The following is a 27,049-nucleotide window of genomic DNA, read 5'->3' on the forward strand; positions in this document are numbered from 1 at the left end:
CGCCCGGCCTCCCCGCTCCCCGGCCCCGCCCGGCCGCCCCGCTGCGCCGTCTACACCCGCGCCCGCTGCTGCCGCCTCCGGCGCGGAGGCTCATGGCACGCGGGCCCCGGTCGCAGAAGGCCGGGCTGGAATCCGAGCGTCAACACGCTTTTGTTTTCCTTTTCGTCGTCATTTTTGAGATGGAGCCTCGTTCTGCGGCCCCGGCTGGAGCGCAGTGGCGCGACCTCCGCCTCCCGGGTTCGAGCGAGTCCCCTGCCTCGGCCTCCCGCGCAGCCGGGACTGCAGGCGCCCCGCGCCGGCTAATCTCCGTAGTCTTAGTGGAGACGGGGTTTCGCCACGGCCAGGCTGGGCTCGACCTCTTGACCTCGTGATCCGCCCGCCTCGGCCTCCCACGGTGCTGGGATCGCAGGCGGGAGCACCGCGCCCGGCCACACGCGCTGTTTAAACAATGGGCGTCTTTTAGCCTTTCCTTGTAAACCCCAGTGGTTGAGGAGAAGAAAGGAACCAGCGCCGCCGTGTGCGGGACCGCGGCCCCTCCACCCTCTCCACAGAGGCGGCCACGCGCCGGGCGCTCGGGAGCTGCTCCACGGAGGCCCGGGGAGCGCACTTCGCCAGCAGCTGCCGTCCGCGGACCTGCCATCGCTCCGGCGTGTTCCTGCAGGAGCAGGGCCGCTGCTCCCCGCCCCCAGAGCCCGGCTCCTCCACGGCTCAGGCGGAAGACTCTTCACCCGCCACCCCGTGTGCCCGAGCCGAGGACAGATGAAGGCCAGCATACGGGTCTGGTGCCCTCGCCCTGAGCTCCCGGACTCAGTTTCCCCTCTCTGTAGAAGGGTGTGGCTTTTGCTGCCTCTGGCTTGGCCTGCCTTGGTGATGACGGGGCAATTGCGGCCTCCCACGTGGGAACCACACGCCATCTCATTCAACCCTGTAGAAGCCTGGGGCCAGCTGTCGCCTGCAGGACGGCCAACCGCATCAGCTTCACCACGGCCACATTGCTCAGACGGGGTGGGGGGAGACTGCACCCCGGCTCACACCCCAGATCCGTACACTGTGCTGCCGCATCCACTCAGACCCAGAGGGGACCGCATCAGCCGCTGCACTGTGGCTGCTTTGAGGTCCCCAGTCCTAGAGATTCCACTTCACCTGGCCTCTCTCCCAGCTCCCCTGGCAAGCCCTTTCCCCATCCTCAACTCCCAGCTGGGCCCCACACTACATCCTCGGCCCGGGAAGAAGTCAGCCCCCACCTTCACCTCCAGGCTCCTGCTCCCCAACAAGCCAGGCCCACCCGCACCGGGCCCCTGCCTGGCGGAGCCTCTGCTCGGCGGCCCTCGGCGATCCCCGGAGGCAGAGCCCTTCCCCTCCCTCCCTCGCCGTCTCCTCCAGCTGGGGCCCTGACCACCATAAAGCTGAGAGTGAGGCAGCATTTTGCTGGCTGTCTTCACTGCTTCAGGGCCAGTGCCTGGACGCAGCGGGTGCTTCCTCACAGGGACACAGGAGGGACTGAGTTCCCAGTTGAGGCTGGCCCTGAGAGGAGGGAGGTTCCGCCCAGCCCGTGCCACTGCGCAAATGCATGTTAGAACCATGGGTCTACAAACGCGATGGGGACCCTCCGCCAAGGATAGACAAAGATAAACCCACACTCCACACACGGTTTAAAGTCTACTTTCTTAATTAGAAGTGTTGGCCGGGTGGGGTGGCCCCTGCTTGTAATCCCAGCACTTTTGGAGGCCGAGCTGGGAGGATTGCCTGACCCTAGGAATTTCAGGCTGCAGTGACCCACTGCACGCCAGCAGGACCTCGTCTCTATACATAAATCAGTAAACAAGCACAGAGTGTGCCGTGACCATCTCTCTGTAGACATTCAACAACGCATCTTTTAAAATTTTCTAATTTTACGTGTTTATTTTAGGACAGAGTCTCACTCTGCCACCCAGGCTGGAGTGCAGTGGCTCAATCTCACCTCACGGCCACCTCCACCTCCCAGGCTCAAGTGGTTCTCCCACATCAGCCTCCTGAGTAGCCGGGATCACAGGGAAGTGCCACCGCCTGGCTGATTTTATTCGTATTTTTGTGGAGACAGGGTTTTGCCACATTGCCCAGGCTGGTCTCAAACTCCTGGACTCAAGTGATCTACCCACCTCAGTCTACCAGAGTGCTGGGATTACAGGTGTGAGCTGCCACACCTGGCCCTGTTTTATTCTTATTTTTTATTAAGGGGCAGGGTCTCACTCTGGCTGAAGCTCATCACTGCAACCTCAAATGACTGGGCTCAAGTGATCCTCCAGCCTTAGCCTCCAAGAGTTCTGGGAGAATCTACAGTCACAGAGACTTTGTATACTTGATTAGAACCTTCACAGTTTTGCGTTGCTTCAGATGTGGCTGTCCAGGCCGCCCTCAACCTCCTGGGCTCAAGTGACCCTCCCGCCTCAGGCCCCTGAGTACCTGGAACCACAGGCAGGCACTGCCATGCCCAACTAATTTTCATATTTTTTATAGAGCCAGGGTCTTGCCATGTTGCCCAGGCTGGTCTCTAACTCCTGAACTCAAGTGATCTGCCTGCCTCAGCCTCCCAAAATTCTGCGATTACAGGCATGAGCCACCACATTTATTGAGCTCCAACTGTATGCCATGCTCTGGTCAAAGCACTGGGGCACAGTGGCGAAAAAACAGACAAGGTCCCATCACTCCAGGGTCCAGAGAGTAAGCAAAGAAGAAAATTGATCAGAGATACAACGAGCATCAGGAAGGAAATGAACAGTTTGACGAGACAGGGGCTGCAGTCAGAGGAGCAAGATGCTTGAGCCAAGACTCACAGGGTCGGAAGGCGCGAACCAGTGAAAAGCATTACAGTGAACCCCAAGTTTCTCTCAGAGAATCAATATGTCAGTATGCTCAGCTCTCTTATTCTTTAAATCTGTACTTCCATGTAATTCCAGTAAACAACATTCTCCACCAGTTCCTCAGTAGTCCACATCTGCTCCCCCTCCTCCCTTCCATCCTGACTCGTCCCGGTCACCTGATCACCCCCGGCTACCTGCTCTGACACCCCGGTAACCGTCCTTCCCGCCAAAACACCTACCCTGCCACTCCAGCTCGGACCCCTGTTCTTTTTAAAATAGCCAGTCGGGATTAGTCTATCTTGTGCGGTTTAACCCTGGCCAACAGGGGGTGACAGAGCAGCAGGGACGACTCCCGTCAGCCTTAAGAACACCTTCCCCCTTGGCCAAGCGCGCAGCGGCCGGTGCTTCATCCGAGCGCCACCCCCTCCGGTGGAAGTTAACTGCCTGGCCGAGAGGACTCATTCTGGAGCGCTGTTTCTTTTGTGGCATCAAAATTTTACTTGTAACAAGTGGGAGGGGCATCCAGGTGGAAACAGCAAGTGCAAAGGCCTGGAGGAGGCGAAAGAGCCTCCGGGGACTGAGGAGCTGGAAGCGGGTCCCTGTGGGTGGCGCTTAGCACAAGGTGAGGGCCGGAGACCAGAGACGGAGGCTATGAGCAGATGGTGAACACGTTGGCCTTGACTGGCGGTGAGACAGGAGCCATTGGAAGTTTCTCTCTTAACTTTTTTTTTTTTTGGAGACGGAGTTTCGCTCTTGTCACCCAGGCTGGAGTGCGATGGCGCGATCTCGGCTCACCGCAACCTCCGCCTCCTGGGTTCAGGCAATTCTCCTGCCTCAGCCTCCTGAGTAGCTGGGATTACAGGCACGCACCACCGTGCCCAGCTAATTTTTGTATTTTTAGTAGAGACGGGGTTTCACCGTGTCGACCAGGATGGTCTCGATCTCTTGACCTCGTGATCCACCCGCCTCGGCCTCCCAAAGTGCTGGGATTACAGGCTTGAGCCACCGCGCCTGGCCATATTTCTTATTTTTTAACTTTTTTTTTTTTTTACCAAAGGTAACCTCCTACGTGAAATTATTGATAAGTTAATAAGCTTTTTGTTTTTTTGCGATGGAGCTTCACTCAATCTGTCTCCCAGGCTAGAGTGGAGTGGCCCAATGTCAGCTCACTGTAATCGCTGCCTCCTGGGTTCAAGCAATACTCCTGCCTCAGTCACCCGAGTAGCTGGGGCTACAGGCATGGGCCACCATGCCCTGCTAATTTTTGTATGTTTAGTAGAGATAGGGTTTCACCATGTTGACCAGGCTGGCCTCAAACTCCTGGCAAGTGATCTGCCTGCCTCAGCCTCCCAACATGCTGGAATTACAGGCGTGAGTCACTGCGGCTGGTCAATAATACGTCTCAACTAAAGTTATGACAACCACAGATGCATGCGGTGTGTCAAAGAGATGGTGAGCAGTTTTTACGTTTAGAATCTCCCCAAAGGTGGTGTTACGGGACCTTTGAAGTGTCGTTTTTCTGGCCAGAAACCTCTGTGGCCACCGGTGCCTCTGCCCAACTTTTGCTCGGGCTGCTGGGCTTGTTTTGCCCACTTGCCCTGGCAGGCTGTGCTTGGCTCTTGCCACCAGCCTGGGTCCCACACCTGCCAGGAGAGACTCAGGTGTGGAACGACCAAGGGTGTGTGAGGAAGCGTGCGGGCTGGCCACTGAACAAGCAAAGCGTGTGTGAGGAAGCGTGTGGGCTGGCCACCGAGCACAGTCTGACGTGCCAGCTCCTACAGCGGGGTGGGGGGGTCCAGGCGCTGGCGCAGGTGCCGGTTCTCTGCGAGGCTGTGGCCCGACCAGGTGCACCACAAGCAGCTTCCACAGCCAGCACTGGGGAACATGAATCCAGGGCCCAAGGAGGGAGTCACGGCCCCTGCTCGGGGACGCCCAGGTCTGGACCCCTGAAGGGCTGCAGTTCGTCTCTGCTTCCCTTTGCCCACACCGTGATGAGTGAGGACCATGTTACCGCCCTGTCTGTGTTACAGCTCTTTTACCCCACCATTGCGTGGGTCCCAGCGGGTCCCATTCTGCATCCAAGAAGAATGAAGCACGCAGACAAGTGGAGGGTGAGCAAGGCGAAGAGACGCTTAACCGAGCGATAGAACAGCTCAGTCTCCCACAGCGGGCAGCTCCTGTCCACAGCAGGCGTCTCGACGAGTGTTCAGCTCCCAGCAGAGAGGAGACCCTGGAGTCGGCAGCTCCTCTCTGCAGCTGGACATCCCGACATCTGCTCTGCTCTGCCTGAGCTCCGGGCTCTTATGGGCCTCAGAGGGGAGGAAGGGCGCACTGATTGGCCCATGGGTGGCCCTGGGTGGGCCCAGAAGAGGCACACAAGTTCCTACTCTGGTTCTGGTCCGCAGGACTGGCATCCCTGGCCTGAAGGTGGGGCCTCACTGGGGACCCGTCCCCTTCAACTCAGGAGTTTGTCTGCCTCCTGCCACTATCCATGGGGTACCTGCAGGCCAGCACCAGGCTGTCCTTTCCTCCCTCAGCCTCCCTCCTGTGCTAGTTGGCACCCAAAGTCCGGAGCGGGTAGAGACGGGGTTTCACCATGTTGACCAGGATGGTCTCAATCTCTTGACCTCGTGATCCACCCGCCTCAGCCTCCCAAAGTGCTGGGATTACAGGTGTGAGCCACCGCGCCAGGCCCAATGTGACACTATCATGTGTTCTTTAAGACTGGTTGTCTGACACGAACCCAAAAAGTCATGCCCTGTGTATCCCTCCAGGACAGAATGACATAGAAAGACAGAAAGGACTAGTCACATAAATTTTCCTACTAACAAAAACCTTCCAGAGGAGACAGTGACTTCCACCGTTCACCCACCGGGTTTGCACAGCAAAAGAGAGGCCCGAAGCCTGGCTGGGAAGAAATCCTCTCCCTTTGCAGGCGTGCTGGGTCTCCAGGTTCCCTTTCTCTGCAGCTCCTGGCTGCAGAAGAACAGGGTGGTTTTTGATGAAACAGCCCCCTATTCTGTGCAGCTGCTCGCCGCGCCACCGCTGTGGGGGTCAAGGAGCACCACTCAAGAAAGTCATCTTTTTCTGATTAGTGGAACCCAGGCAAAAGCCCCTCACTTTTGCAACAGGCTATGTGGGGGAAACTGAATTCACACGTCCCATTCCAACCATAGCAAAATACATGCACCAAAACCCACGCTGGGCCCCTGGTCAGCGTTCAGTACTGACCTGGCAAGGCTCCTATCATCTCTGATTCACTCAAAGTGGGATGGGATGGCCTCCGGCCAGGAGTTGTAATGGGCACTCTCTGGGCAAGACAGAAGAACAGACAGCCACCCTGAGTTAGGCCTGCTGAGCTTCCTTCTGGGGTCCCCAAACACGGCAGACCAGCAAACGGGGAGAGACCACTGGCTCCTCAGGGACCTCCTCTGTGTACACAGATGGCCCTCAGAGCCAGGACTCCAGACCAGATTTCAGATCCAGAGAGCATTTCTCCAAACAGCACCTCGATTCTGTGCAGCTGGGGAGAAACCTCCTCAAACCAAGGCTCTTCTCTCTACAGTGTAGGGAGAGACGGACAGTTCCCATGACAGGGCCACAAAGCCTCTGAGAGGCCAACGGGTCAGGAGAAGAAAGGGGCTGTTGGCAGCGGCTGGAAAACTCGCACAGACCAGGTGAAAAGACGCCTTCCAGTCTCACTTCTCCACTGCAGCTAGACCTGTGAACCGTGGGTGACAGCGCCCTGCTCGTAGAGATGGTGCCAGAGACAGCCGCCGCCCGAGAGAACTAAGCGGTCGCCTGGAACTGGCTCTGGGTCCACCGCCAGTGGGGGCAGCAAACCCACAGGCAGGAACCACAAGGGCTGTCTCGGGGGAACCCCCAAATCTGTAACCGCCCAATGGGTTCTTCTCGCCCGCTGCCCGGATAGAGCTGGTTTATCCAGATGGGAATTTCAGTGGAGAGTTTAATTCATGCAAAGCTGGCTAAAGGAGAGACTAGAGTTTTCATCCTGGGCAACACAGTGAAACCCCGTCTCTACTGAAAATACAAAAATTAGCCAGGCACAGTGGTGGCACATGCCTGCAAACCCAGCTACTCACAGGGCTGAGGCAGAAGAATCGCTTGAACCTGAGAGGCAGAGGTTGCAGTGAGCCGAGACCGTGCTGCTGTACTCCAGCCTGGGCAACAGAGCAAGACTGTGTCTAAACAAACAGGCAGACAGACAAACAGAAACCACAGCAATGAGAGCGGCAGGCGCGGGAGCGGTTTAATCATTGCAGCGCCGGCCGGGAGGAACGTTTTAGACCTGTGGTGTTGGTCTGTTATCACACTGCCATGAGGAAATACTCGAGACTGAGTCATTTGTGAAGGACAGACTTTCAGTGGACTCACAGTTCCGCATTGCTGGGAAGGCCTCAGGAAGCTTATAATCACGGTGGAAGGCAAAAGAGAAGCAGGCAGCTCTCCACAGGGCAGCAGGGTGGAGTGAGGGCAGGCAGAGGCAAATGCCAGACGCTTTTAAAACCAGCAGAACTCCTGAGACTCACTACCACGCGAAACCACTCCCATGACCAACTACCTCCACCTGGTCCTGCCCTTGGCACGTGGGGGTTATGGGGATTACAATTCGAGCAGAGATTTGGGTGGGGTCACCCATCTTCCCAAGAATTCAGAGCCTCGGCTTTTTAAGGACACTGTGGCAGGCAGGGGTCAGCGCACTGAGCAATTGATCGGCTGGAGATGAAGTCACAGGGGCATCCAGATCACCCTTCCTGCAGCTGAGTCCGATTTTGGGTTGGGGTGGGTGGGGCTGATCTCAGGACCCGGTGGCTCTTTCTGGTCTACTGAAACGCTAAATCTGAAAGCTATCTCAAAACCCGGTGGTTTTGCTTTCATAAGAGTGATGTTATCTACAGGAGTCGTTGGGAGGGTTATAAACCTCGTGATCCTGGTTACATGGCTCTGGGGAAGCAATTTATAGAAAACAAACTGAGCAGTGGCAGGCCACTGTTTAACTCTATCTAGTTGTAGCAAAGCTGATTTAACCTGGTTTTAACCTTGCCTGATGAATGCAGCCTCCGCCTACCAGCAGGGAGAGGGGTCACGTTTTCTTTTTCCTTTTTTTTTTTTTTAAAGGTGGGATTTCACCATGTTGGTCAGGCTGGTCTTGAACTCCCAACCTCAGGTGATCCGCCCGCCTTGACCTCCAAAGTGCTTGGATTACAGGCGTGAGCCACCACACCCCGCCTCAAAGTTTAATTATAAACTAAATTTCTGTCACAGTTATCTTGCCTTCCACACTAGGATAAGCAAAAACAGACAAACAAAAAACAAAAATTTAGCCTGTGAGAGTAAAGGCCACATGGAGCAGTCCTGTTGATTTTTTAAATCCTTGTACGTCTGTGGAGGCAGTTTTCTCGGGACGAAGCGTCTCACGCAGTGGGGACGAGACCCACACACAGCGGTGCCCCAGAACCACTCCCTGTCCAGAACTTCGTTACGCGAAAGACCACAGTGTAAGCCACTTAGTCCGTAAATACTTACCTACCGCCAGTCAGGCATCGTTCCAGGTTCAGGTTCTAATGGGAACAGGACAGTCTCTCGTGGAGCTGGCCCCGTGGAGGAGACAGCGTTAGACCCGGACGAGGTTCTAACCTTCCACTGGCCGCAGACCCACCTTTCACACCTCCTGACCCTGGTTTCCGCCCGGAGGCTGATCTGCAGCTGAGCTCAGCAGGAGACCGGAGGGCAGAGCACAGGCAGGGCAGGGGTTTGCTCCGAGGAAGCTTCCCCTTCAGAGGCCTCAGCTCGGGTGGGGTGGCCTCTGCTGTGGCTCCAGCTCTCACCAGGGCCCAGCCCCTTCCCCTTCATTGCTCCAGGACCCCCTAACCCAACCCTCTTCTGCCGTTAGACCCCCTTTGACCGCCCCTCCCCTGAAGGCACAGTCTCCTGATGTGGGTGCCGAGTGCTGCCCAGAAGGCAGCTGCAGAAGGAGAGTCCAGAGCGCAGGGGCCAGGAAGGGTCTCCTGAGGGGGACACCGTGGGACGTCTGCAGGGAGAAGGCTCTGGCGGAGGGCAGCCCCCGGGCCCCGATGTTCCAGGAACATTAGGGAAGTGGCGTGGAGGGGGCAGATGTAACATGAGGGAGTGGGGTCAGCGTGGCACAGGAGCAGATGCCCAATCGCAGGTGAGGAGCTGCCAGGCAGGCGCCAGCTGGGCAGCAGGGAGCGCTGAGTGGGCCAGAGCCTCCCAGCTGTTTGTGAGGGGGACGGAGGGCGACGGAGGGCCAGGCAGGTGTCGGAGCCCCGTGAGGAGGGAGGACGGGGGAGGATCGCAGGCAGCACAGGCAGTAGCAGACACCGCGGAGCCGGGCTCTGGGCGTGTTCTGAAGGTGCAGCCGGCCGCGTTTGCAGTCAGCACAGGCGTAGGCCTGGGAAGAAGAGAAGGCCCCGGTGACTCTGGGTGTCTGGCCTGAGCCCCTGGGGAGTCCTGGCCGGCATCGCCTGCATGAGGGATGTGGAGAAGCAGGGCCGGGGTCAGCTCAGCTTCGGGTGTGTGGGGTTGGAGGTGCAAGCCACGCTGCGTCCAGGTAACCTCCCAGGAAAGACACGCCCCAGAGTTCATGCCCAGTGAGTGCGGTTCCTCACGGCTGACATCTGGGCTGGCTCTAGGACTTGCTCAAACCCACCGAACGTAGCACAGTGATGCCAGGCCCATTAGTGACTTGGGCCTGGAGCTCTTAAGAGCCAGTGCCACGTAAGACGCGGGCTCAGCTCCCCCCACCACCACGCAAGGGGAAGGCCAGCCGTGCGAAGCAGCCCGTGGGGGACGGCAGAGCCCGCAAACGCCCACCCCAAGGGCGAGGTGTGAGCCTGTGGTTACCCCGCCCTCCGCCCCTTTGTGGGAAGCTAACACACTGGGTCAAGAGAAATGTCCCCTTGCTGTTTCAGGTAAGCCTGGGGTGGTTTGTTACACAAACAGCTGGCAGAGGAGACGGATCCCAGCCCCATCCACGCTGGGGGTGTCAGGGCTGGAACTGGAGACTGCGGCCTCTGCGGCCTTCAGTCCTCTGATCTGAAGCTGGGGCGGCCTTCAGTGCCCTCAGCGTCTCTTCTTCTGCACCCGTGGCCACACTGAAGGGTGACCCAAGAAGGGGCTGCTCTCAGGGTACCGCTGAACAGAGCCGGGGGAACTGAGGCTGCTGATACCCCTTGGCTCCAAGGGGCAGGGAGGCAGGGAGGTGGCATGGAGGTCCCAGGTGGGGCAGCAGGGAGGCGGCATGGAGGGCTCAGCAAGTCAGCCTCTCTGGGCCCCAGGCTCTTTCCCTGTAGGGAGATGTGGGGCACCAGCTGGGCTCCATGGGCCACACCCTCCAGGGGCCTGTGTGGACCAGGTATCGTGCACCCGGGAACATGGAGCGATGCATCCCTCTGGCAGCCCACATCTCCCCTACCCCAGCAGCCCCTCCCAGAGCCCCAGCCCCAAGACACACGACACACGGTCTTCAGGGAGCGCTCGGGGCCCCTTCCCTACCTCCCCGGTTCTGACCTGAGGCTTCCGGTCTCATGTCAGTTTCCACCCCCACAGGGACCACCTGTCCCAACTTTCAGCACACAGACAGGTGGGAGAAGTTTCCAGAAGGCAAGCCACTCTGAGGGACCAGGGAGTGGGTGCAGGGTTGTTTCTAAGTCACAGGAGGGCTGCTCCTCGGGGTCTGGATGAGGATTTATCTAGGCAGTCACTGCCCGTTCCTTCTCCCGGGTCCCTCCTTCCAGGAGATCCCCATGGGCTGTGCCTTGAGACACCCTCCAGCCCCAAGCACAGGCCTCACTCAGCCACCAGCCTGTGAGAGAATGGGCTCCCGCCTGTCCATGCAGGCCTCCCTGCCAGCCCCTCCCCCCACTGGACACCACTTTCCAGAACAAAATGAAGTCACCGGCACCAGGCAAGCGTATCTGACAGCAATAGATTTATTAAGTATCCCCAAAAATATAAACACAAACCAGTAAAAAACAAAAGCGTAAAACCTCAGGCCAGGAGCTGCAGTGAGACAGGAGCAGCACGCAGGTGGCCTGGGTGGGGAGGAGGAGGCCGTAAATACTGCAGGAGGCGGCACGGGAGCCCGAGGGTGGGGGGATAGCGGGGGACGCCGGTGGCAGCAAGATGGCTCTGGGGGTCAGGCACCGCTGGCCTGGGCCCTGGCCGCCGCCTGCCCCTCACGCCGGCCACAAGCAGCTTCACTTCGGGCCCTGGGCCTCCGACTCCTCATCATCATCTTCGTACATCTCGCCCTCCTCCTCGGCCGTGGCGTCCTGGTACTGCTGGTACTCGGACACCAGGTCGTTCATGTTGCTCTCGGCCTCGGTGAACTCCATCTCGTCCATGCCCTCGCCCGTGTACCAGTGCAGGAAGGCCTTGCGCCGGAACATGGCCGTGAACTGCTCGGAGATGCGCTTGAACAGCTCCTGGATGGCCGTGCTGTTGCCGATGAAGGTGGAGGACATCTTGAGGCCGCGGGGCGGGATGTCGCACACGGCCACCTTCACGTTGTTGGGGATCCACTCCACGAAGTAGCTGCTGTTCTTGCTCTGGATGGCCAGCATCTGCTCGTCCACCTCCTTCATGGACATGCGGCCCCGGAACACGGTGGCCACGGTCAGGTAGCGGCCGTGGCGCGGGTCGCAGGCGGCCATCATGTTCTTGGCGTCAAACATCTGCTGGGTGAGCTCGGGCACGGTCAGGGCCCGGTACTGCTGGCTGCCGCGGGCCGTGAGGGGCGCGAAGCCGGGCATGAAGAAGTGCAGGCGGGGGAAGGGCACCATGTTCACCGCCAGCTTGCGCAGGTCGGCGTTGAGCTGGCCCGGGAAGCGCAGCGAGGTGGTGACCCCGCTCATGGTGGCCGACACCAGGTGGTTGAGGTCCCCGTAGGTGGGCGTGGCCAGCTTGAGGGTGCGGAAGCAGATGTCGTAGAGCGCCTCGTTGTCGATGCAGTAGGTCTCGTCCGTGTTCTCCACCAGCTGGTGGATGGACAGCGTGGCGTTGTAGGGCTCCACCACCGTGTCGGACACTTTGGGCGAGGGCACCACGCTGAAGGTGTTCATGATGCGGTCGGGGTACTCCTCGCGCACCTTGCTGATGAGCAGCGTGCCCATGCCGGAGCCCGTGCCCCCGCCCAGCGAGTGGGTGAGCTGGAAGCCCTGCAGGCAGTCGCAGTTTTCACACTCCTTCCGCACGACGTCCAGGACCGAATCCACCAGCTCCGCACCCTCCGTGTAGTGGCCCTTGGCCCAGTTGTTGCCGGCCCCACTCTGACCTGTGCAGGGAGAAGAGGAGTAGCAGACGGGGTCAGGGGCTCTGCAGTCCGGACCCCAGCCCCATGCCCGTTGTCCCTTCTGTAAAGTAGGCCCCACTCAGCACCCCTCTCACACCCGCCGCGGCTTCCCTGAGCCAGTCGTGCTCAGTGCTCAGGACGAGGGCTCTGGACAAGGACTTGAGAGCTCGGGGTCACCCCAGAGCCGTGCTCTGCCTCCTGAGGGGACCCGGGGTGAATGGACCAGCCCTCCTGCTCCAGCCCACCTTCCTTCTGACTGGCAGTGCCAGGAGCCTACACAATAACCCCAGAATCCCTGCAGTGGGGGCTGGATGCAAGTTGGCATCTATCAGTTGGATGTGCTGGGGACTGGGGGCACAAGTCAGCGAGGCCCTGCTGTTTCTGTGGCGCATCCAGGGCCCTGCCCCGGGGCACAGGCCTGAGAACGTCCTGACCTGTTGGCGGCGGCACGGCCCCATGTTCGTGGACCCTGGAGGTCCCGTTCTGTCTCAGCAGCTCTCCAGCAATTCTGTCAGCTTCTGTCTGCTCTACACCTCATTCCCCTGGAAATGCATGAGTGCTTTCTGCTTTCCCCACGGAACCCTTTCTGGGGGCCTCCGGTGCCCAGCGGTAAAATGGAGAGATCAGCTCTCACCCTTCAAGACCACGTGAGGAGCTGACCATTCCTTGTTTCTGACAGCCGCCCCGTCCACTGACCTGAGCTTGTGTGTCATGGGCTCTGCCCTCAGAGCTCGGAGCAGGCGAAACTTACCGAAGATGAAGTTGTCAGGCCTGAAAAGATGTCCGAAGGCCCCAGAGCGGACGCTGTCCATGGTCCCAGGCTCCAGGTCCACCAGGATGGCCCGAGGCACATACTTGTGAGCTGAGAGAAGAGAAGGCTCAGGTGATTACAGGGGCCAGAGCCTCTCCCTCATCCTTTCTTTCTTTTTTTTTTTTTGAGATGGAGTCTTGCTCTATAGCCCAGGCTGGAGTGCAATGGCTTAGTCTCAGCTCACTCCACCAACCACCTCCCAAGTTCAAGTGATTCTTCTGCCTCAGCCTCCCAAGTAGCTGGGATTACAGGCACAAGCCACCATGCTCTGCTAATTGTTGTGTTTTTAGTAGAGATGGGGTTTCACCATGTTGGCCAGTCTGGTCTTGAACTCCTGACCTTGTGATCCACCTGCCTCGGCCTCCCAAAGTGCTGGGATTACAGGCGTGAGCCACCACGCCCGGCCCAGAAAAGTTCCTTTTTAAAGTTTCCTTTCTTGTTAAAAATAAGTGTGCTAATAACTTTGTTAAGCCCTGTCCTGTGTAGCTGTTAGACGTGCCATGCTGACAGGCACGCAGTACATTCTATGTCCTTGTACTTTAACCAAGATGTCTGTGCTGGGTGTGCTCGCAGGCATGTCCCAGCTCTCCACTGCTTTCACCTGTTTAGAAAAGTTGTAAGTTGTTAGTCAATTGCGTTTTAGTTTAGATTGTGAGGTCTGGCTCCAGCCAAAGATGACCCCAAATGCATAATTTGTCTATTTCCCTTTGTTCATTGTACTCTCATGGCAAGATGGCTGGCGAGGTACCCTTCCTGCAGTCCAGGAAGTAAAAATTGAGTCCCTGAAAAATCCTTTGTCTCAGTGCTGATTTTTCTTTGCAGCACTGAGCATCTATTTCCAACACTGGCCAACCCATGGGAGGACAGAGAGGCTGAGACCTGGTCAGTCCAGGCACCCCCCACGTCCTCACCAGGGCTGGGATGGAGTACGGAAAGAAAAGGGTTCCTCTTCAAAGTTTCCCTTCTCGTTAAAGAATAAAAAATGCTAGAAATAATAGTTTCTTTTAAAGACTAACTTCCTTCACAGCCTTCTTGGTTTTTTGGTTTTTGAGGTTTTTTTTTGCTAATAACTCTTTGTGAAGCCCTATCCTACGTAGCTGTTAAAGGAATGGGTACATTCTATGCCCTTGTGCTTCAACCAAGATACTTGTTCTGGACAAGCTCAGGCATGTCCCCGCTTGCCGCCTGTGCCCCTTCCTTATTTGGAAATGTTATTACTTTTCTAAGTCCTTTCGCAAGCAACGTCCTGTTTTCCTTTGTTCTCCATTGCCTTTACCTATTTAGCAAAGTTTTAAGTTGTTAGCCCGTCAGGTTTGGCTTAGACTGTGAGGTCCAGCTCCAACCAATGGAGACGGGACAGAGCAGTAAGGACCCGACGCATACGGGATAAACATTCCTGCCTTTCCTTTGTTCAGTGCACTGTCATGGCAGGACTGCTGATGGGTGGCACCCTTTCTGCAGAAAGTACAGTTGCCTCGCTGAGAAAGCGTTTTGTCTGAATGCTAATTTTTCCTTTCGGCACCTAGGAAGAAGCATCTGGTTCCAACAGGGAGGCTGGGGCAGGCACTCACAAGATGCCTCGTTGTAGTAGACGCTGATCCTCTCCAGCTGCAAGTCAGAGTCGCCCACGTAGTTGCCACTGGGGTCTATGCCATGCTCGTCACTGATGACTTCCCAGAACTGCAGAAGAAGCGGGAGAGGAGGGGTCGGCAGGAGGCCTGTAAGCCCCAGCCAGGCCCTTTCCCTTGTGAAGCCTTATAGCCCTCACTATAAAATTAGGGCTTTGGACCCAAGGCCTCCACTAGCCCCATTCAGAAGAGAGCCCCACACTCCGTCATCTGTCAAAAAATTGCCGTAATAAATATGCACCCCGACTCATGCACACCCAGGCTGACCACAGCCCCAGGATGGCTCAAGGTTCAACAGACCAACGCCCAGGCTCCCAGGCCCAGCTCTGCACCTGCTGCCAAGGGCCTGGGCCAGCTGATGCATCCATGAAGGGCATTGGTAATAAACACCTTGAGGGATAGTTTTCATTATCCCTTCTTTTCAGGCAAGGAAACGGAGACACAGAGGGGTAGACACACCCACACTAGCTGGCAGAGGGCAGCCAGGTTCAGAGGCCCAGAGCTGAGGATCGTTTCCAGTGGCTACACCTGCCCCTCCACATCAGAGCAAACCATGTCCAGTGACAGTGCTGGGACATCAGTGACCTCAGCCGACAGGACTCATAGGGACCCGGACAACCATCTCATCAAGGACCCCCAGCTGGGTCTGCAGAGGGGTCCTTGGGGTCCCAAATGGGAAGCGACCTGCCTGGGGTCACCCAGCCTGTCCATGTGGGGCTGGCATTATCCCAGCTCCCAGAGGTCATCCTCTCTCTACCTGCCACCCCACTTCTTCCCCCCGAATGCAAACCTACAGTGCTTCTCAGACTCTGCTCCCACGACTGCCGCAGAGCAGAGCCTAGATTCAGGGGCTGGACCTGCTGGGTTTATAGACCCTTCTCCCACCCTTCCCAACTGTGTGACCTTGGGTGGGTCACAAGGATTGTGACTCAGTGTCCTCATCTGTTCAATGGGCGTGATGATAGCAGGTCTTTGTGAGAATAAAGTGAGTTAATCTGTGTAAGGCATAGAAATGGCATACGGCAAACGTAGAATTATTAGCACATGGGAGTGCACATGGAGACACACACCCCTGGGTGAGAGGAAGGCCTTCAGAGAGATGCCCCCTCATCGTGGGACACACCCTGATGGCCAACCTCAGCTGCGCCCGGGAGCAGCGTCTGCAGGCAACAGGCCTCCTGGGACACAGGCCATATGGCTTCCCGGGGCTGTCTGACCTCTCCCAGTGCCCCTTGCACTGACTCCTCAGGGGTGACTTTCAGATGAGCTGATGGGTTTGAAGGCCTCAAGAAACAAGGGCCACTATGTGTGAGTCACGTGCTGGAGAAAAGGTTACTCAAGAGAAAAGCAGGTTAGAAAACAATTTGGCAGCTGGGCACAGTGGCTCATGACTGCAATCCCAGCACTTTGGGAGGCTGAGGTGGGAGGAGCCCGAGAGTGAAGACCAAGATGTGCTTTGGAACAGAGACAGGGGAGAGACATTCTAAGATGCTTCTAGTTAAAGGGGTTACTTTAGTGGAAACTGCTCTGTGCAGGAGGCAGGACAGGGTGGCAGCAAGCATGAGCCTCAGAGTTCACATCAAGACCCCATCTCAAAATAAATACATAAAGGCCAGGTGTGGGGGCTCACCCCTGTAATACCAACACTTTGGGAGGCTGAGGTGGGCGGATCACCAGAGGTCAGGAGTTCGGGACCAGGCTGGTCAACATGGTAAAACCGTGTCCCTTCTAAAAATACAAAAATTAGCCAGATGTGGTGGCTCATACATCCCAGCTACTCAGGAGGCTGAGGCAAGAGAATCACTTGAACCCAGGAGACGGGGAGGCTGCAGTGAGCCAAGATTGTACCACTGTACTCCAGCCGGGGCAACAGAGTCTCTGGTTCATAGAATAAATAGAAAGAAAACTGCTTATAGCTGGGCGCAGTGGCTCCAGCCTGTAATCCCAGCACTTTGGGAGGCTGAGGCGGGCAGATCACAAGGATAGGATCACTATGTAGCCTTGCCAACATAGTGAAACCCTGTGTCTACTAAAAATACAAAAATAATCCGGGCATGGTGGTGCACACCTATAGTCCCAGCTACTCAGGCGGCTGAGGCAGGAGAATCGCTTGAGCCTTGGAGGCAGAGGCTGTGCTGAGCCGAGATCATGCCACTGCACTCCAGCCTGGGCAACAGAGTAAGACTCTGTCTCAAAGAAAAAAAATCTCAAAGAAAAAAAAAAAAGAGAGAAAAAGAAAACCACTTGTTTCTGGCGCAGTTGTTCACACCTGCAATCCCAGCACTTTGGGAGGTAGAGGCAGCAGTCATCTGAGGTCAGGAGTTCAAGACCAGCCTGGGCAACATAGCGAAACCCCACCTCTACTAAAAATAAGAAAATTCCCCAGCACTTTGGGAGGTTGAGGTGGGCAGATCACAAGGTCAGGCATTCAAGACCAGCCTGACCAACATGGTGAAACTCTGTCTCTACTAAAAATAAAAAAAACTAGCTGGGCATGGTGGCACACACCTGTAATCCCAGCTACCCAGGAGGCTGAGGCAGGAGAATCGCTTGAACCCAGGAGACAGAGGTTGCAGTGAGCCGAGACTGTGCCACTGCACTCCATTCTGGGCAACAGAGTGAGAATCCATCTCAAGAAAAAAAATTAGCCAGGTGTGGTGGCGGGTGCCTGTAATCTCAGTTACTCGAGGGGCTGAGGTGGGAGGATCACATGAACTCAGAAGGCAAAGTTTGCAGTGAGCTTACATTGCTCCACTGCACTCAACCCTGGGCAACAGAGGAAGACTCCATCTCAACAAAGAGAAAGAAAGCGGGGACGGGTGCTTCTCTATCTGCGGCTGTCTCTGGTGGACGCTCGGAAGGCTGTGCCCGGGAAGGGGCCGGACTGGGAGAAGCTTCTTCCCACTGCATGCCCTTCGGTACTGCTGGGATTTTGTTATGAGCACACGGTAGCTTTTTAAAGAAAATTTGTTAAAAGTAAATGTCTTTGAAACAGTGTAATTATTGTAACATGTACAGGAGCATTCTCCTCTGATGAGTCTCTCAGGATACCCGTTCTTCCCGAGACTGCTACCGGCGCTCACCTCTCCACAAGGGTCACGAATGGATTTCTTTCTGCCTTTTGTGCGTTTTTGTCATTGCTAAGTTTTATTTTTTTTGCATTAAGTTTTTTGTTTGTTCCTTTGTTTTTGAGACGAAGCCCAGGATAAAGTGCAATGGCGTGATCTCGGCTCACCGCAACTTCCTTCTCCCGGGTTCAAGCAATTCTCCCACCTCAGCCTCCCGAGTAGCTGGGACTACAGGCCTCTGCCACCACGCCCGGCTAATTTTTGTATTTTTAGTAGAGACAGGGTTTCACCGTATTAGTCAGGATGGTATCGATCTCCTGACCCTGTGATCTGCCCAGCTTGGCCCCCCAAAGGGCTGGGATCACAGGTGTGAGACACTGCACCTGGCAAGTTTTTAAATTATAAAAATGAAACCAGGCTGGGCGTGGTGGCTCATGCCTGTAATCCCAGCACTTTGGGAGGCTGAGGCAGACAGATCACTTGAGGTCAGGGGTTTGAGACCAGTCTGGCCAACATGGCAAAACCTCATTTCTACTAAAAATACAAAAATTAGCCAGGCATGGTAGTGCACACGTGTAATCCCAGCTACTTGGGAGTCTGAGACATAAGAATCACTTGAACCCAGGAGGTGGAGGTTGCAGTGAGCTGAGATCAAGGCACTGCATACCAGCCTGTGTGAGAAGAGCAAGACCCTGTCTCAAAAAAAAAAAAAAGAAGGAAGGAAGGAAGGAAAGAACGACATAAAAGAGAAAAGAAAAGTAAAGAAAGAAAACAAATCAGCTGGCCATGGTGGCTCACACCTATAATCCTAGCACTTTGAGTGGCCAAGAGAGGTGGATCACTTGAATCCAGGAGTTCGAGACCAATCGGGGGAACATGGTGAAACCCTGTCTCTACCAAAAAAAAAAAAAAATTAGTTGGGCATGGTGAACACATGGCTGTAGCCCCAGCTACTCAGGAGGCTGAGGTGAGAGGATCATTTGAGCCAGGAAGGTGGAGGTTGCAGTGAGCCGGAGATCTCGCTATGGCACTCTAGTCCAGGTGACAGAGTGAGACCCTGTCTCAAAAAGAAAAAAAAAAGTTACAGAAGGGTTGCAGACGCATTTGGGGCCTTGTTCAAGCTTCCCACCTACTGCTTGGCTCCCTGACGCTGTCTTTGAGGACCCGCCATTAATTTAGTTGCTGGCAGTCCACTCTAGCCAGGGACCTTGGTTCCCAAAGCGCTGGGATACCCTAAATTTGTGCTTCCAGGGAACCCACAGCCCTACCAGCCCCTGTAAAGGAAGGCGGAGACAGTAGCATGTTGATGGGAAGCTCTCTGCAGAGTGAGGCGCGGGGCAGCAGGAGCAATGGACTGGAGCGGGTTCAGCGCCAGCAGGAGCACGGCTGTGAGCCAGGCACCACGCCTCATAGGACGTGTTTTCACCTGTGAGATGGATGTGTGAACGGTATCCACATCAAAGCCTTACACAAAGCTTGACATGTTGGCTTCATTTTGTTAAACGGTTTTAGATGCTATTGGCCAGGTGTGGTGGTTCACACCTGTAATCCCAGCACTTTGGGAGTTCAAGACCAGCCTGGCCAACATGGTGAATCCCCCCTCTCTACTGAAAATACAAAAATTAGCCGGGCGTGCTGGCACATGCCTGTAATCCCAGCTACTCAGGAGGGAAGCAGGAGAACTGTTTGAACCCAGGAGGCGGAGGTTGCAGTGAGCTGAGATCGCGTGACTGCACTCCAGCCTGGGCGACAGGAGCGAAACTCCGTCTAAAAAGAAATAAACAAATAAAAAAGGAAAAGAAGGAAATCGTGGCCGGGCACGGTGGGAGTGCCTGTGGTCCCAGCTACTCAGCACCGCAGGAGGTCGAGGTCGCGCCACCGGACTCCAGCCTGGGCCACAGAGCCAGACCCCGCCTCATAACAAAAAACAAAACAAAAAACACACCGAAACCTGAAAACAAAACGCAAAACCGGCCTCGGGACGCCGCGAGGTGCTCGGCCCGGGCGCTGTCCTCGGTGCTGACCGCGAGCCACGCTTGGGGTCCGGGGGAAAGCGGGGACGGGATTCGGGGGCGGCGGCCGAGGCCAGGCGGGGGCGGCGGCTCCCGGGGCAGCGGCCGCGCGACTGCGGCCTCCGCGACCCCGCGACTGCGGCCTCCGCGACCCCCCGGGACCCCCACGCGGTTCCCGCCCGGCCCCGCCACGCGGTTCCCGCCCGGCCCCGGCTCCGCAGGGGCGCTCAGGCGGGGGGCGGGACGAGCCAGGGCGCCGTCTCCCATTGGCTGCGAGCGCCAAGCCCCGCCCACTCACCGCCCCACCCAGCAGCCGCCAGGAGGGGGCGCCGGAGCGCGCACGGAGGACAAAGGCCCCCCCAGCCGCGGCAGGCGGCACCGCCCCGGGGCGGAGCCCGCGCACCGGGAAAGGAAAGCCCGGGCCTCGACGCGGCCTCTGCGGCAGCCGGGCGTCCTGGGTCCTGCGGGCCCTGGTGTTTCCGCACAGCCCGGCCCGGCCCTACCCCCGGGGTGACTGCGGGCGGCCGCGTGGCTTCCAGGCCTCCAGGTTTGCTGCTCCTCGGGGCGCATCCCTGAGAGATGACGGCGCGGTGCACAGCGCAGGGGTGACCCGCGTGAGTCGTCCGCGCTGCCGCGTGACCACTTGGGACCCGGCTTTGCTCCCGGCCTCCAGTTACCCCGGCTTCCCTTCTCCCACCTGCCCCGGCCGGGCGCCTCCCAGAGTCCAGGGGCCTCGCCGCGCACACAGGCACCACCCGAGGACCCCCAAACGGGGAAGCGGCCCCCTTGCCCGCCTTCAGCTGCTGCCGCCCACCCACCCGGCCGCCCCCACCAGCTGTGGGAGTGGGGGCCGAGAATGGCCAAGGAACTTCCCTCCACGGGCCTGGCCCGGGGGAATTCGCGTTTGACCTCTGGAGACATTCCAGGGTGAGGTGCCGGCTGGACGCAAAGCACTGAGCTGTTTCCCGTTGCTTCCACAAGGGAAGGGTGGAAAGGCGCAGACTGTTCCTCCCTGAGAAGACTTACTTCCCTGTTTTTGCATTGTTGAAAAGAATCATATGTTATCATTATTGTTATTTTGAGACAAGGTCTCGCTCTGTCGCCTAGCTGGGAGTGCAGTGGGGCGGTCACGGCTCACTGCAACCTCGACCTCCCAGGCTAAAGTCATTCTCCCATCTCAGACTCCCAAGTAGCTGGGACTACGGGCGCGGGCCACCACGCCAGGCCGATTCATTTATTTATTATTATTATTTTTAATAGAAACGGAGTTTCACCATGTTCCCCAGGCTGGTCTCCTACTCCTGTGCTAAAGCGATCCTCCCGTTTCAGTCTCCCAAAGCGCTGGGATTACATGAGATTCCTGAGCCACCGTGCCCAGCCAGGTATTAATTTTTAAAACAAAATAAATTAAGAAAAAACAACTCAAAAGGAATTAAAAAGTAGCGGGCAAACTAGGGCTCCAGTGCCCGAGGCAAGCCAAGGACCCAGCCGGGGGCAGAGCTGCCTCTGCCGCGTGGACCCTCAGGGGATGTCTGCCTGTGGACCTGACTTCTAGGTCCCAGCTCTTGCCTGACAAGGGCCTTGTGGGACCACGGCTCTGCGCGCATCCCAGCCACAGAAGGAGGAACCCCAGGTGGGCCTCAGGGCTGCCTGCCCTCCCTCCCCCCAGCGACCCCTGACCCTCCCAGGAGCAGATGTTCAGGGCAGGCTCTCTGCCCCAGTGACCACATTAATGAGACCTCGGCCCCTCCCATCAGGCCAGGGCAGCTGTCAGAGGGTGCTCCGGGAGTTTTGGTTTGATGTGAGGCCACTGTCCCCCAGGCCTCCCCTCCCCCAGGCTCTCCTAGGCGGGCCCAGCTGTCTCCTTGGGTGATTAGTCTCCCCACCACTGGGCCTCCCACCCTCGGAGGCGCCTCCACCCGGAGCCAAAGTTGCAATTTACATGTCAGCCACGTGGCTGGCCCTGTTGTAATTAGCTTTTTGTTCCTGCCTGGTTTCCATAGCAACAGCCTCTCGAGGAAGCCTTTCTCTGGCCCCTTCCTCTCCAAGACCCGTCTCCTCCAGCCCCTCCTTCCCGGAATCAGCGCTGCACCAGCCCTGAGCTGGGTCCCTAGCCTTGGTCCTGACAAAGCCGGCCTCCCCTATCCCGGTTTCCCAGGACTGTTCCGAACGCAGATCCTTTGGCAAGCAGGCCCCACCCGCCCCGCCCGAGCCCCAGGGTGGCTCCTGCTAGGGAGGCGGACCAAGGGGCAGCCCGGCTGTCTGGCACCTGCTGTGTGACCTTGGGCCAGGGGCAGCCTCCCAGGACCAGGGGACATGACATCCCCTGAATGATTTAGGCAGGGGTCCCTGCACAACGACACCAACGCCCCTTCCTGCCTGGCCCGGACATCTGCGAGGTGGGCTAACAATGGAGGGAGGGGCGCACCACGGAGCAGCCTCCACACCCCACAGCCCGGCTTTGTTCCCACGTCCAATCCCCAGACTGGTAGACCCTGGGTGGGCGCGGTCAAGCCCCGCGGGGGTTGCCCAGGAGCGGCTGTGCCGACAGAGCCCGGTCCCCGACCAAGGTCGTCTCGAGTCCAGGCACAACCCCTCCAACAAAGGGACAGGGTGGGGCCAGGACGCCGAGGGGTGTCGGAGCAGGCTGGAGACATCAGGACGGCTCAGGCCTCTCGGGGGACGTTCGGCTCCTCGAGTGGGGGGTTCGAGCCGAGGGCATCATGGCTGTGGGGAGAGCCGCACCCACCCAAACCTGCCCATCCCGCCCATCTCACTCAGGGCTATGTTGCGGGCCCAAAAGAGAGGGCCACGCCCAGACAGGGCCCCCAGCTGCACCTGCCGAGGCCCGGTGGAGGGGACGCAGGCGTGGAGGGGGCTGAGGCTTCGCGACTAACGTGAGCTGCGCCCCGACAGCCCGAGGTCACCTGGGCTGGGGCGGAGAGTTGAGGGCGAGAGTCCCAGGGCGGGGCCCCGCGTCCCCGCCGCCCGGCTCGGCGCGGGGGGCATCCCTTTGTTTCAGGTTCGCAGGGGCGGGGGCGGCTGGAGTTGCGGGCCGCGGGGCACGGCGCCTCCCTCCTCCCGCCCTGGGGCCCGGGGCAGGCCGGGGCGCGCAGCCTCACCTTGGCCCCGATCTGGTTGCCGCACTGGCCGGCCTGGATGTGCACGATCTCCCTCATGCTGGGCGCGTCGGGCGGGCGGCTGCGGACGGGTGCGGGCGGGCCGGGCTGGCTGCTGAGGGTCGGGGACCGCGGCCGTGTGCTCTTAAAGCTGCGGCCCCGCCCGCCGCATCGACTGACGTCATCGCGGGCGGCCAATCGGGAGGCGCCGCCGCAGAAAGCCGCCCGGCCCGCACCGTCAGCCCCGCGCGTCCCCGCCGCACCCCGCGCCCCGCGCGTCCCCGCCGCACCCCGCGCCCCGCGCGTCCCCGCCCGCCGCGCGCACTGCGGCGCCCCTCCCGCAGCCAAGGATCCCGCAGCGCTGGGCCGGGCGCGGTCTGGGGGCCCCGCGCACTGGAAAGGAGGGTCTGGCTCACAGCGGCGCCGGCTGTGGGGGCGTCGGGATCCAGGGAGGACAATGGAAACCCCCCTGGGCCCTGGGAACCCCGTCCCCAGCTACCCTCTCGGTCCCGCCCTGGCGACAGCCCCACCCTGCGGTTTGTAAGGAGGGTCTTTTTTCCTCACGCCCGTTTAGGGACCAACCCGCATCTTCCCAGCTCCCTGTCTTTTGGCAGACAAGGTGCTCTGAGCTTTGCCCGCCCGTTTGGGTGGGGGAGGTAGGTAAAGGCTGACGCAGGCCCCGAACCCACTGAGAAGAAACAAAGCGTCCGATCAGGCCTGGGAAGAGCCCGAGGCTGGAGGGCGCGGGCACAGAGGGGTGGCGGCGGCTGCCAGCGAGCTCCGTGGGTCGCCAGCTTCCGCAGTTGGGGGGCCACCTGGCCCCCTCCCTCAGGGGACTGCCAAGAGCGCTCAAAGCTTTGTGGCCCGGGCGCGCGCAGCACCTGGACGTGACTCTGCCTTGCGCATCGGTGTCAGGAATTGTCACAAGGACGCACAAGCCAGGGAAGAACCCGGCCAGGGTGGGGGAGGGTGGGCCGCAGCTTCTATCTGACTCACTCCCTGAGGTCTGAGACTGTGCAGGGTGCCTCTGGGGAACAAGAGGAGCTGAGTGTGCTGGTCAGAGAAGGGAGAGACAGAAGGACTGCAGGGCTCGCAACATCAGCTACACGCCACAGCACCGACCTCCTGGGCCGTGTATTACAGCGACAGCACCTTTGACGAGATCCTTCCGACATTTCAATGACAAAAATCCTTCAGGAAGGATCTGACAGTGCGCAGTGTACGGACTACCCCGCCTCCCGCAAGTCAGCATTCATTTCACAAAATGAGCCGCTGCAAACACGACGCCTGTGTCGGGTCTGTGTGCACAGGGGTGTGTGTGGGGGGTGTCACTGGGCCTGTCTCTCTCTTTTCTCTCAAGAGAAGCTTCCCAGTTCAGAAAGTCAAGAAATGGATCTTTTGTTCTCAAGAGATGCCCCTCCCCACCAGTGCTTATGTGGCTGTGATTGGTGTCTAGCTGCCTGGGGGTCCTCCCTGTCCCTGTTTAAGGGGGTCCTGGGTGAGCATCTCGGGTGCCTCCCTGTCTCAGCGAGGGAAGAAGCTTTGCAGCCTCGGGCCAGCCAGCTCCTGCTCTGTCCTCAGAGGGCTCTGGTGCCAGGCTGCCAGGCTTAAGGCTGACTCACTGTCCGGTCTCCCAGAAGAGGCAGGCCCTGCCAGGAAGCAGCTCCCAGTCCTGAGGCTGGCAGTCAGGGCTGGAGCTGATGCAGGGGTGGGGCTGGCCAGGGGGCTGCTTACTGGGCCTGCTTGGGAGCTGGCTGATGGCACCCCTGCAGCCTCCATGGAGGCTGAGTGCTCAGCGTCTGCAGAGGGAATGGAGATCGTCTCCTCAGCGACACGCCCAGGTTTCAGCAGAGGGACGACCCAGGGGCTCCACTGCTCCCCAGCACCAGACACCAGCGTTATCCCCAGGGACCTGTCCACTGGCTGGACCCCTGCCTCATCCCCATCGTCAGAGGCCTCACATCAAATATAGACCCCACCTGCCCACTCCCGGAAGGGCAGTCCTGGGCAGAGAACAGACCCAGCCCCCAGCCCCCAGCCCCCCTGCACTGGAGCCCCTTCCCGGCATCTCAGAGTGCATGAGGATGGTCCCATTCACGGCCCATCATGGTTGGAGGGGCTCAGGACCAGGGCAGGGAAAAAGGAATGTGTCCCAGCTGAGGTAGGTCACATGTGGTCACGTGGAGGACTGGGCACCTGTATCTACTCCAGCTGGGACAGTGTCAGAGTGGAGGGGACTTGGGACCGGCTGCACCTGCTCCTCCTTCCTCCAGGCTGGGGTTTGCAAGCAGAGAGGGAAAGCCAAGGTCAGAGTCAGCACAGGCCTGGCTGGGGCCTCCGCGTCCCCAGGCACTCGGAGCCTCTGGGGCTGTGGCTTCCTCACCTGGCGAGGCGGGCCATGCTTTCTCGGACTCCTTTCTTCCCTCTCTTGACTCTCATCTCTGCTCCCCTTCCCCTCCCCTTCCCCTCCACCCGCAAACTCCAAGCCCTTTCTGGAAGGGGCTAAGGTGGGCGATGCTGAGGCACATTTATTACCAGACTCCCGGCCCTGTGCTCCCAGGCACTGGTCACTGATTCAGGCATTTGCCAGAGCTGTCTGCCTGGGCAACTGGCACAGAAAAGCAGGCTGAGGACCCAGTCCCAGTCACCACCACGAGCCTTAGAACCGACCCTGGGAAGAGATCAGCCCCACACCACTTGTGAGGCTCCTGCAAACCTGGTCCCTTGGCCTGAGACAGGGATTTCACTTCCTGCTGCATGGCTGTGGCTAAGCTGGTCACAAAGCCCCTTCTCCTGGGGCCGTTGTGGGAGCAGAACTCCCTCTCAGAGGCTCTTGGCACACATTTCCACCCAGAGACTTCACGTCCCAGCTGATGAGGGCACAGGTCCTGAGAGCTGGCGGCAAAGATGGGGTGGGGTGGGTGCTGCCCAGTCATCGGAGCAGGTGGAGTGCCCCAGGAGTGGGTAGGGAATGTCTCTTCAGGAGCCCAGAGCCTGACAACTTCCCATGGCCTCCTCCATTCCCCATGACTGCTGGTGAGGAGTCCTGCCTAGAGTTCCGCATGGACTCCCCTCCCTGGTCCCAGAAGGGTCGGCGCTTCAACACTTTGGGAGGTCATTTAGTCCATCCTCTTTGACAAATGGGGACCAGGGAGGTAAGGGACCCCCCAGGGTCACACAGGAGCCAGGCCACATGCTAGCACCACCTCCCTCTGCCCAGCACCCCGGCCACCACCCTGCAGGCCGCCTGTGCCGTGCTCACCAGGAGCACAGCAGCACCTCCTTGAGCGTCCTGCGGAGCTCCTGGCTGCGGAAAGCGTAGATAAGGGGGTCGATGATGGTGTTGCAGAGGATGAGGGTGAGAAAGACCTTGAAGTTCTTGAAGATACAGCTGCAGGTCAGGTGCTGGGGGCAGAAGGCTACCAGTGTGAGATGCAGGAAGAAGGGGCCCCAGCAGAGGAAGAAGATACCCAGCAGGATGGTGAGGGTGGCAGCACCTCTGAGGCCAAAGCCCTGGTGGGCTGGCGGCTGTCTCTTGTGGAGCCGGGTGATGCCCTGGGCGTGCTGGCAGGCCCGGGCCAGCATGTGGACGTAGAGCACGGCCATGAGCACCAGCATGGCCAGGAAGAAGACCACGAGGCACAGCAGGACGGCCGCGTGGTCGTAGTAGGCGATGAAGAGTGTGCTGGAGAGGACGCTGGCCACCCAGATGGCCGCGATCGCTCTCCGCGCCCGCGGCAGGGTCACGACGCTGTGGTAGCGCAGCGCGTAGAAGATGGAGATGTAGCGGTCCACGGCGATGGCGCCCAGGAAGCAGAGGCTGCACAGCATGGAGCTGCAGGTGAGCACGTCGATGGTGTTGTGCAGCTGCTGCACCACCGAGGCCCGGGTCGCCAGCGCGCCAGCCTCCAGCAGGAGGATGACGGCCGTCTCCAGCATGTTGCTGCCGCTCACCAGCAGGTCCGACAGGGCCAGGCAGCAGATGAAGCAGTACGTGGGCGCGTGCAGCTTGCGGTTCTTGGCGACGGCGGCCACCACCAGCACGTTCTCCACCAAGCTCACCAGCCCCAGGCTGAGGAAGAGCCCGTCAGGGACGGACACCTCCAGGCATGAGGCTCCTGTGTGGTTAGCAGCCAGACCCAGGTTGGGGGTGGCTGTGGGGGTGGAGTTGAGGGACCCCAGGAGTTTCCTCTGAGCTCCCTGCATAGGCATAGTCCTGTCCAGGAAGCAGGAAGGG

General features: G+C 58.7%; 1 pseudogene across 1 annotated transcript; it reads right to left on the minus strand.

Moving 5' to 3' along the window:
* Positions 1–10,793: 10,793 nt before the first annotated feature.
* Positions 10,794–27,024, minus strand: LOC105726524 (tubulin beta-3 chain-like; annotated as a pseudogene). The gene is made up of 6 exons (XR_001109548.2): positions 26,075–27,024; positions 25,549–25,707; positions 17,855–17,860; positions 14,557–14,665; positions 12,926–13,036; positions 10,794–12,156 (listed from the first exon to the last, which is right to left on the minus strand). The product of XR_001109548.2 is annotated as a tubulin beta-3 chain-like (transcript).
* Positions 27,025–27,049: the final 25 nt, after the last annotated feature.

This window comes from Aotus nancymaae, unplaced genomic scaffold (assembly GCF_030222135.1).
Source record: "Aotus nancymaae isolate 86718 unplaced genomic scaffold, 86718_ANA_hifiasm-v0.15.2.pri h1tg000095l, whole genome shotgun sequence".
NCBI classification, from domain to species: domain Eukaryota; kingdom Metazoa; phylum Chordata; class Mammalia; order Primates; family Aotidae; genus Aotus; species Aotus nancymaae.